Raw genomic sequence first — 9316 nt, forward strand, 5'->3', positions numbered from 1 at the left:
GGCTTTTAATGTTGGGTTTTTGCAGATAGTATGGAGATGCAATAATCACAGAACTGAGGTCATTTGAGATTACGAAAGGTTAAAAACTATGCATGGGAAGGTCATAACGAAAATTACTAACTAACAAAAAACGGTTTGTCCTGCAGCCTTGAACTCATGTCCTTATACCCTTCCCAAAAGAAAACCTATTCACTGAAGATGCATCATCATCCCAAAAACATGTTGAATTTAGGCTCGTGATTCCCTCAGGGAGCTAGGAGGTCATATTTTGCTGCAGCCAAAAGGTTATTAGAAAAAAGAATGAAAGCTGTTGGTGCTAGGTGGTGTTAGTTCTGGTTTGCATTTTTTCCCGTTAATTTCTTGGGTGTTGCTGTGAGCTGGAAAAGGGGCAGGGGTGAACACCAGAACAAAAGAGAAGTAGGAAAAGTGGAGAGGGGACAGAAAAGTAGGCTGTCAGGAGAGAACATAAGTTGCCTAGCACCCAGCCAAAGGGGAAGGGGACAGGGATCACCCAAGGCTGTGAAAAGCAATCAAAAGCAGCATTGTGTTGGTGTGTGTGTATGTTCAGCTCTCAGGAGACAGAGATACAGAGCCGGCTCAGTTGAATCTTTATTAAGAAGAAGGTTCTCGTTTGCTTTAATGACTTTGTCTCCATTTAATGGTAACTAAGAGTTTGTTTATTTCTAACACCTCTCTCCCAGCAGCTCAGAGCAGCATTGCACAGCGCTTGCTGTGCTCCAGAGAGCACAAAGCAGGCTGGCCTGGTGGCCCTCAATATTTCTTCAAAACACTCTGCATTTCACACCTTCGCTGTGGCTCAGGGCAGAACTGCAGGCCTGCAGGCGCTTCCTGGCAGAGCTGTGGGAGGCACTGGCTCCTGCAGATGGGAGCTGCCAAGCTGTCAGTGCCTCAGGCTGGCCTGGGTTGCCCTGGCAGAAGTGCCGTGCCTGAAGGACGCTGCCCTGTGCTCCAGCCTGCCCAGCAGCCCGGCTCCCTGCGCCGCTGCCCAGAGTGCTGCACACACTGCTGCCCTTTGCCAGGAGTCACAGGGCAGCCAGCAGAAGAGTAGGAATCCTCAGCCAGGCCAGCGGCCCTGGGCTGCCCCTGGCCTTTCTCTGCTCCTGGGCAGACTCCAGACGGCCAATGCCTCCAGTCTGGGCTGTGCCCAGCACGGCTACGCTTCCCCTCGGGAGCAGCCAGCTGCCACCTGGGCTCTGAGAGCGGAGGATTCGCCCGCTGCCAGGAAGAGGCACCCAGGGCCCGGCTGCTGCCTCCTGCAGCTCCAAGGGCCTCCTTCCAGCCTGCCTCTGCCCAGGCTCAGGCTGCTCCGGGCTCTGCCAGGCCTCTACTGGGGCTGCACCCCGGCCAAGGCCGGGCCCGCTCTCACCTCACAGGCGCTGCCAGCTCTGCACCAGAGGAGACCTTTCAGAGCCCCCTCTCTGATCCTTCTGCTTTCTCACTTGAGCAAGGCTCTCCTTCCGCCAAAGAGATTGCACTTGGGGATACAAATCCTAGTGGCAGGAACTCGAATGCTCCTGAGTCACAGCAGAGAGCCTGTATCCACATAGAGTATTTGGGCTGTCCCATTCCTCCTTTGTTTTTTCATGCAAATGCCATTGCCCTTTCTACCTCAAATAGAGGTACCACAGCTGACCAAAACCAGACAAGTGGGTCATATTCCAAAAGCAGCATGGTCTGGAGAGGATAAATGAAGATGAGCATTCCCCAATTTCACAACATGCCAAAGACACTGTAGGGGTGACTTCCACATTTAAGAAACAACAGACAATTTACAAGGAAATCATGAGCTTATTCACAGAGTAAGAAGGAAGGAAATTACAAGGAGAGTTTTGGTTTGAAAGGTTTTATTAATTTCAAATCCTACTCTGCACACCTATTACAAAATCATACCCTAACCGTAACCCCTTAAGACTAGTTGTAACAACAACACTAAACCTAAACCTGAACCTAGTCATAACAGTAACTCTAACCGTAACCGCAGCACTAAACCTAGTCCTAAACCTAAACCTAAGCCTAAGCCTAAGCCTAAATCTAAGCCTAAGCCTAAACCTAAGCCTAAACTTACGCCTAAATCTAAGCCTAAATCTAAGCCTAAGCATAACCCTAACCCTAAACCTTACCCTTATCCTAACCTACAATCCTGCTCTAAGGTGGTTGATAACTAAGTGGTGCTGTCCTGTCTCCTTCCTCTTCCTCACTGCAACAATCAGTGGCACCAGGCTGGATGCAGGCTCAGCAGATGTTATAAATGGATGCTGCACAAAGGAAAAAAGAAAATCAAGGGAAGTCAAATGAACCATGACTTTCCAAACTCAGTGCTTCACAGGATTCACAGGGCTCCTAGAAAGATCCAGAAAGATGGACCATCTGCACCTCAATCATCATGTGCAAGACCTTGTCATCACAGCCAAACCTGGCCCAGAATCCCACTCATCCTTTTATCAAGGTGTTTTCATCTTGCTGGGATTTTTGCCCTGCCAGTGCTCTAGAAATGGTGCTTTCAGTCCTTGGAGTTTCTTCTTTTCAGGAAACTCCAAAGCCTCACATTGGTCCTTGTCTTTGACCAACAGGCACTGTGCTGATTCCCACAGGGAGACAGAGCAGTGTCTACCTTTCCATGCCCTGCCCCTCCTGTGCTGGATGGCACCTTCCTTCCCAGCAGGGACAGCCCAGTGGCACTGGCTGCTGCACTTCCCTCTCTGCCACACAACCTGGCAGTAACCCTGGGGCAGTTCCTGTCTGCTTGAGTGTGCCAGGCAGCAGATGGGGCTGGGACAAGTCCCTCTCAGCTCTTCCTGTTTGCGTGCCAGAAGCCTCGAAGGGTGGGGTGGGGACACAAACCAGGGCCCCTCAGAGGCTCACAGTGAGCCCCCCACAGCCCCTCCTGCCCACAGCCAAATCTCTGACCACTCAGCCAGCCTGGCTTCCTTGGGTTCCTGCACCACCTTTTCATGTCTCTGTACCCTGCATTGCTCTACTTCAATTCTTTTGCCATTGGATAAAATGGAGCACACCACCAAATTACAAAACAGGGCAGCAGAAACAATCAGAGGACAGAGTACCTGTCCTCTCAGGAAATGTGGAGACAGGTGGAGTTATTCAGTTGTGTGAAAAACAGACCCCAGAGAGCCACTTATTGCCACTTTCCAAAAGTTCAGATTGGCTTTGAAGAAATTGGGGGACACCTTTTTGAACGGGACAAGTTACAATAGGATGTGGGTGAAAAATTTTAAACACACAGGGGATCAAGTCAGAGTAGGTGGAAGGAAGAAATTGTTTCCTCATGGCATGGTGCCACCCTGGCATGGGTCCCCAAGAGCTTGTAGGTGACCTGTCCCTGGAACCATTCCAGGTCAGGTGGAAAATGGCTCTGAGCAATCTGATCTCTTTAAAGACGTCCCTGCTCATTGCAGGACACTTGCACCTGATGACCTTTACAGGGCCCTGCCAGCCCAGCCCAGTCTAGGACTCCTCACCGTTTTCATTTGAAGAGCACCAAGAGTGGAGGTGAGCAGGAACAGGGGCTCATCTGATGCCTTGGACTTCCATGGAGGAGGAGCCCATCCCTCACACCCTGTTTCACCTGCAGCCCCTTTGCAGTTTACCTGCAGGAGCTCCTTGGCAGACCAGCGCTGCTCCTCGTCTGTCTGCAGGCAGCAGCTCAGGAAGTCACGCAGCCAAGCCGAGAGGAGCTTGGGATGCAGCAGCTGCGGGGTTCCTATTGAGGCTATCATGAATTTAGCCTGGAGAAAAAGGAAACACCTGCTGCTTTCCCCATCTGTAACTGCTCTCCCACATCCCACTGTTTAAATCCTGTTCTTCAGTGGCAGTTTCTGCCCTGGCAGAGACCCAGAGATGACTTTCCTTCACCTACAAAAAACCCAAACCCCGATGCAGCCACAGCTTTTCCAACATCCCTCAGATCTTGCCATGGCTGCTGATTTCATTGACCTACTCAGTGGGAAGTACATCAACAAAAGCACATCTGCTTCTCTGAGGATTCACACCTGCTTGACAGGCTTTTTGGAAGAGGGACTTTGCTATACTAATTCCAAGGATTAGTACATGAAAGGCATCTCTGCAGTGCTTGTTGGTCCCTTAAGCACAGCTTCCATAAAACAAAACTCATCAAGCTTTTTGTCCTGTTCTTGAAAACAATGGTAATTGGAAGGAAAGAAAGGAAATCCATCAGTTATTCCCCAGGTAAGGCAACTAACACCTACAATCTCATATTCCACACAGACACATTAAGATGCCTGCACAAATGTGTTGGGATGAAAATGCATGCTTGGGCACACAGGAAACACCTGCAGCTCTGTCTCTCAACTGTCTGAAAATTTCAGCTTCTCTTATGTGGAAAAGAAAAGCTTTTCATGGTCAGAAGAAGGAGAGGTGCCATCCCTATGGTCACTCTCTGCTCCTTTGGCTACTCAAGTCAATGCATTAATGGTAGGCCCATCCCAGAAAGTGCCAGGATACACTGGGAGGTTTTGGCAGGCTCTCCACATCACCAGGTGCTGGCTTCGTGACGTGGAGAACGTGGCTTCAACTGTGAGAGAAACATGGTCACTGAGTGTTTCAGCAGCACTGCACAAGAAGCAGAAGAGACTCTGTGGCCTCTACACCCTCCTGCACAGATTTCAGCCAAGCATCCCAGCGAGAAGAAAGTCCACAGGGGATGCAGTCCCTCTCGGAAAACCACAGTTTTAGAAACTCTGTTTGGTTTGGGTTTCCTTCCTTCATTTCTGGAAGCATAAGAGTAGTTCTAAGATTCTTGTTTCATATTATTGGAGCCATCTACACGGACAAAAGGACTGGAACCACTTATTACCCAAAGGCAAGTGTTGCCTGAGAATGGAGTTTGTTTGCATGTGGTAAGGCTTGAGTTCCCCCACTGATGCAACCAAAACTACAGCAGATGCTGGTGTGTTGCAGGGACATTTTTAGGAGGGCACTGTGCTGGAAGTAGTCCTAGCAGATGGCAATGGGATTTTGTCCAATGACACACAGAACATGGGACAGGTGAGAAAGACAGCGGGATCAGTGAGGATTTGCTCCTTACCGAGGCAGGACTCTGGTTCCAGTAAGGAGGTTCTTCTTCCACCATTTCAATTCCCACAATTCCAAAAGACCATATGTCCACTTTGGGGCCATATGGTTGACCTGTCACCACTTCAGGTGCCATCCACCAAGCAGTCCCTTCTAACACGCTCCGTATATTCTTCTCAGGGGTGAGTTGAATAGAGAGGCCAAAATCGGCTGAGGAGAAAGCAAAATAACTGTTTTTATTTTAATTCTGTGCAATTTGGAAACCAAGCAAAAGAATTCCCCAGTAGAAGTTTGAGAATGTGCTGTTGACTCTGCTGGACAACTGTCCTGCTCTGTTTTCTCAGGACTTTGGCCAAGGAAATATGGCATTGTGACTTAAAAAATTCCCACAGTTTTTTACACTACCTCCAGCAGTGGCTTTTGTTCTTTGGAAGTTTTAGACCTGTAGCTCCCTCCCCCTGGAAGGGACACACAGAGCAACACCACTCTTGGCTGCTTGTTCCTTGTCATGCCTCTGTACATGTTGCAGCCATGTCACCAGCTCACAGCAGATGTCCCTGCACTGTCACCAGCACCATTTCTGGGGAGCTGGCAGTCACTCCAAGCAGCCCCACACCCACATCCCTTGGAATGCTGCACCTGACCAAGAATACACTGACCCAGCTTGACAGAGCCGTCGGTTCTGAGGAGGATGTTGCTGCTCTTCAGATCTTGGTGGATCACATGGTTGGAGTGAAGAAAATCCAGTCCTTTCAGGCACTGAGAGAGGAAACAGAAACAGGAGGGCAAAACTAAGTGATGTGATTTCATCACATAAGAAAGGGCACAAAGAATCAAAAAGATTCCCTCTTCGGGGGAATGGGGAGTAATGAAGAACATAGTGCCACTGAGAGGAAGAGCTTGCTGCTGCAACACTTGCAGAGCAGGACCTTTCTAAGGAAAGGCATGCCAGCCTTTGAAAGAGCAACAGCACCTGCTGTTGTAGACTGTCCCCTGCACACCAGCCAGGATGACTGCTGCTGCAGGGGATGTGCTCAGAAGCAAACAGCGCTTTGGCTGCACTCCTATCCTTTTTAGCTGAAGACTGAGAGAAATGAGTCTCCCTCTTTTCCTTTGCTGTTCCTTTCAAATCCTGCCACTAGCACCTTTGCTTTTACAGGCAAGGAATGCAGTGAAGACAGGTAAAAGTTTAGAGAGGGAAGATGGAGAAGAGCAAACACAAGAGGCAGAGCAAGAACACAACAGCAGGAGATAAGAGTACAAGAACTGAGTTCAGTGAGTGCAGGGGCACTGGCAGGCATTTCACTTGAGATGCTTCTACTTGCCCACAGCATAGCAGCAACACACAAACAAAGCTTGGCACATAAAACCTCTCCTGTTCTGAGCCCCTGTTTCCCAGACAATCCTGCCCAAGCCCTCAGCAGCACAGATGGGATTGCTGACCTCCGACTGATGGCTGCCATCTCCTCTTCAGACAGGTAGCACTTGCTGATGACATCGCTCAGGGTGCCTCCATCCATGTACTCCATAACCAGCCAGAGGTGCTCACCCAGAAGGTAGCTGAAAGAAGGAGACAAGGACATGGGGATAAACATGCATGGCGTCGTTGATATTTTCTTTCCAGGTTTCTTGTTTCCAAGTGCCTTTGTGACCAGGACAGAATCAAAGGAATAGACATTCCCTCTAGGCTGTGCATTGTTTGCAGTCTCTGCAGTCTCAAGGAGAAAGGCACAGCTGTGAAAAAGGAGATGGCTTAGATGGCCTGCAAGCAAAAAGTGCAGTTTAGTAACAGCCCAGGCAAAAAACTGTCAGGCATGGTGCTTCTGGAAATAAGCACCTAGTCTTCCTAGCATGCATAGCAATGGCAAAGAGAGGAAAGGATCTAAGGGAAATCCACTTTAGGATGGATCAGCATTGAAGAAACTTTAAAAAATCAATCCTGAAAAACTGTGGAGGCAGTGATCTTCGAGCTTATTGACTTAGAAAGATGCAGCTGATCCAGCTGATGCAGGTTTTGAATAATTTTTGAATAATTTTCAAACTATGTGTGCCTGTGAAGACTCATGCAAACATGATGCCATCTCTTCTCATCCATGGGAGATGAGTAGAGAAATATTAATAAATAATAATTAACAGCTCTACTTTCTGACACTGACCAAAGTGAGTTTTTAACCTCTCATGTTTGTTGTGTGTAAATGCACATTCATGGAATAAGACCATGACTTCTCACATGTCTAAATAATTCACAACACCATCCCCTCCCTTTCTATTATTTCATAATTTCAGGGTACATGGGATAGAAGAGGAAAAGAAATGAAATGTGACCATGGCAGTGAGTTAATGGGGGGAGTTCTGGGGCACTGATGTGCAATGAACTCCAGATGAAATCAGCACCTTGGCCAAGAGTCCTCCTCAAGCATGAAATGCATCTCCTGGACTATCTGAGGCCTTAGTTTCCCCAGGAAAGTGGGAATATCTTGGTAGTCTGAAATTCCAGCTGCTGCCTACACATTTAGACTGTTCCAAGTCCAATTCCAAATGAAATGGAATATAGCTGACTCTTTTAAGAGGCACTTCCTCAAGCAAGGAATAACACCCCTCCCAATAAAAAGAAAAAGATTTCCTGATGAACAAACATCCATCTTTTTCCATGAGGACTGTAAAGCACCAAAGCATGTCAGTGGACATCCTCCATGTGCACAGGTTTGAAGAGAGATCTCTGCCCCCTGAGGCAGACTCACGTGGTGGTTGCACGCAGCATCCTTGCCTCACACCAGCCAAGCCTCAAACCAGGAGAAATTAGTTCCAAGTGAAGAAAGAAGTGCTTGGGCTGATGACTCTCAGGGATGACAACAGCCAGAGGCAAGAGGGGATGATGGCACAGCATGGCTCACGTGGTGATGGGTCCTGGGCTCTCCAGAGTCATGACAGGGTTCCTCTGGCCCTCGTACCCCACTCTGCAGGGACAGCAACTCCAGCTCCTTCCTGAGATCACTGCCACCAGGGGCCAAAGCCACCCCCAGCTGTGCCGGTGTCCCCAGAGCAGGACCAGCCCCAGGAGGAGGCAGGTCCCTCTGTCCAGGGCACCAGCCCCAGACCCTCTGCTCCCACCCACGGCGGGCGCTGCTCACCTGGGCGGCCCCGGTGGGCCCTAAAGAGAAAGGCCCCAGAGCCTGAGGAGTCTCCCCACCCCTGCCAGAGGCCCCCCTGCCAGTAGCACCAGCAAGGCTCCTTCAGACCCTTATTTTAGAGAAAAGAAAGAAATTGTTGTTGTTTCCCCCACAGAGTCTCTGGGCTCTGCTTCCTCAGCCTTCCCCTTGTGCCCCACCACGGGTGGCACCCATGTCCTGTGGGGCACAGCCTTAGGCCCAGGGCCATGGGGGCAGCACCTTTTCCCACAGGAAATCCAAGGCTCCAGTCTCTCTGCATCTCTCTGCATCACATCTTGTTGTTGTGGTGTGTTTTCATTTTCTTTATTTGCTATATTTTATTGCTTGATTTGTGTTTTTTTTATTCCGTGTTTTTCTCCCCGCCTTTGGAGTAGCACAGGTTCCCCATTTTGTATCTTATGTTGCTAAATTTAGACTCGCTCCCTCATTGTTATTCAGCTTGGTTAACTGTCTTCTTGTTTGTTGCAGGCCACTCCCTGCCAAATCCTCAATCCCTCTTGTCCCTACTCTTTTTCCCCCAACACCTTCCCTGCTCCTTCCCTCCTCAGATGTCAATCCTTCCCTAAGCCTGCCTTTTTCTCCAGAACCTTCCTTGTCAGTTCTCTATCCTTTGAAACCCCATTGGTTTACTTAAGCCTTTCCCCTCTCTTAAGATCCTCTATTGGTTTACAGATTGTATTTCCCCACCTTGTGTTCCACCCTCAGTTCTCTCCATTGGTTAACAATTGTATTCTCCCCCAAGACCATCCCTGTTTATGTTATTGCCTGCCCTTGGGTCAGGGTCTTGGGACCTTGGACTTGGGGAGTTTACCATCAAATAAAGCTACGCCTGTTCCGACTCCAGGACTCGTGCTGCTGCCTCTTTTTTCATCTGCGCCGAACCTCTGCTGGCAGCTGGAATTCTGCGGGGTCTGCCAGGGGGATCTGTCACACCCCTGTTCTCTCTGTCGCTGGGCTGGGGACACATAGCCTCTACACCGCAACATCTTGTCCCTCAAGAGAGTCAACAGCCCCTCCCAGTTTGAGATCAGCAGCAGCCTTGAATTGGGGCATCCAAATCTTTGAAAAATCCCAAC

Source organism: Passer domesticus, chromosome Z, assembly GCF_036417665.1.
Source record: "Passer domesticus isolate bPasDom1 chromosome Z, bPasDom1.hap1, whole genome shotgun sequence".
In the NCBI taxonomy this organism is placed as follows: domain Eukaryota; kingdom Metazoa; phylum Chordata; class Aves; order Passeriformes; family Passeridae; genus Passer; species Passer domesticus.